We start from the raw sequence: 2,571 nt of genomic DNA, 5'->3' as shown, positions 1-2,571 counted from the left end.
CTATCCTCATCCGCATTCTACTCCTCATCCTATCCTCAACCTCATTCTCGTCCTCATCCTTTCGTCATCCTCTTCCTAATCCACATCCTCGTCCTCATTATCGTACTAATCCTATCCTCATCCTATCCTCGTCTTCATCCTATCCATATCCCCTTTCTCGTCCTCATCTTATCCTCATCCTCTTCCTCATTCCCATCCTATCCTCATCCTATCCTAATCCTATCCACTTCCTCATCCTTAACCTCTTCCTCATTCTCATCCTCATCCTCATCCCCATCCTCATCCTATCCTCATCCTCATTCTTGTCCTCATTCTATCCTCATCCTCATCCTCATCCACATCCTATCCTCATCCTTCCTCATCCTCATCCTCATCCTTTCCTCTTCCTCATCCTCATCCTCATCCTCCTCCTCATCCTCATCCTCCTCTTCATGCTACCCACATTCTAATCCTCCACCTATCCTCATCCTCATCCTCATCCTATCCTTATCCTCATTCTCGTCCTCATCCTCATCCTATTCTCATCCTCATCCTATTCTCATCCTCATCCTATTCTCATCCTCATCCTATTCTCATCCTCATCCTATTCTCATCCTCATCCTATTCTCATCCTCATCCTATTCTCATCCTCATCCTATTCTCATCCTCATCCTATTCTCATCCTCATCCTATTCTCATCCTCATCCTATTCTCATCCTCATCCTATTCTCATCCTCATCCTATTCTCATCCTCATCCTATTCTCATCCTCATCCTATTCTCATCCTCATCCTATTCTCATCCTCATCCTATTCTCATCCTCATCCTATTCTCATCCTCATCCTATTCTCATCCTCATCCTATTCTCATCCTCATCCTATTCTCATCCTCATCCTATTCTCATCCTCATCCTATTCTCATCCTCATCCTATTCTCATCCTCATCCTATTCTCATCCTCATCCTATTCTCATCCTCATCCTATTCTCATCCTCATCCTATTCTCATCCTCATCCTATTCTCATCCTCATCCTATTCTCATCCTCATCCTATTCTCATCCTCATCCTATTCTCATCCTCATCCTATTCTCATCCTCATCCTATTCTCATCCTCATCCTATTCTCATCCTCATCCTATTCTCATCCTCATCCTATTCTCATCCTCATCCTATTCTCATCCTCATCCTATTCTCATCCTCATCCTATTCTCATCCTCATCCTATTCTCATCCTCATCCTATTCTCATCCTCATCCTATTCTCATCCTCATCCTATTCTCATCCTCATCCTATTCTCATCCTCATCCTATTCTCATCCTCATCCTATTCTCATCCTCATCCTATTCTCATCCTCATCCTATTCTCATCCTCATCCTATTCTCATCCTCATCCTATTCTCATCCTCATCCTATTCTCATCCTCATCCTATTCTCATCCTCATCCTATTCTCATCCTCATCCTATTCTCATCCTCATCCTATTCTCATCCTCATCCTATTCTCATCCTCATCCTATTCTCATCCTCATCCTATTCTCATCCTCATCCTATTCTCATCCTCATCCTATTCTCATCCTCATCCTATTCTCATCCTCATCCTATTCTCATCCTCATCCTATTCTCATCCTCATCCTATTCTCATCCTCATCCTATTCTCATCCTCATCCTATTCTCATCCTCATCCTATTCTCATCCTCATCCTATTCTCATCCTCATCCTATTCTCATCCTCATCCTATTCTCATCCTCATCCTATTCTCATCCTCATCCTATTCTCATCCTCATCCTATTCTCATCCTCATCCTATTCTCATCCTCATCCTATTCTCATCCTCATCCTATTCTCATCCTCATCCTATTCTCATCCTCATCCTATTCTCATCCTCATCCTATTCTCATCCTCATCCTATTCTCATCCTCATCCTATTCTCATCCTCATCCTATTCTCATCCTCATCCTATTCTCATCCTCATCCTATTCTCATCCTCATCCTATTCTCATCCTCATCCTATTCTCATCCTCATCCTATTCTCATCCTCATCCTATTCTCATCCTCATCCTATTCTCATCCTCATCCTATTCTCATCCTCATCCTATTCTCATCCTCATCCTATTCTCATCCTCATCCTATTCTCATCCTCATCCTATTCTCATCCTCATCCTATTCTCATCCTCATCCTATTCTCATCCTCATCCTATTCTCATCCTCATCCTATTCTCATCCTCATCCTATTCTCATCCTCATCCTATTCTCATCCTCATCCTATTCTCATCCTCATCCTATTCTCATCCTCATCCTATTCTCATCCTCATCCTATTCTCATCCTCATCCTATTCTCATCCTCATCCTATTCTCATCCTCATCCTATTCTCATCCTCATCCTCATCATCATCCTCATCCTAACCTCGTCCTCAACCTATCCTCATCCACGTCCTAATCCACATCCTCATTCTCGTTCTAGTCCTATCCTCATCCTCATCCTAACCTCATCCTCTTTCTCATCCTCATCGTCATCCTCTTTCTCATCCTCATCCTCATTCACGTCCTCATCCTATCCTCATCCTCATCCTCCTCCTCATCCTCATTCTCGTCCTCATCCTA

The sequence above is a fragment of the Lupinus angustifolius genome, chromosome LG14 (genome assembly GCF_001865875.1).
Source record: "Lupinus angustifolius cultivar Tanjil chromosome LG14, LupAngTanjil_v1.0, whole genome shotgun sequence".
Lineage (NCBI taxonomy): Eukaryota > Viridiplantae > Streptophyta > Magnoliopsida > Fabales > Fabaceae > Lupinus > Lupinus angustifolius.
This window is presented reverse-complemented; position numbering follows the sequence as displayed.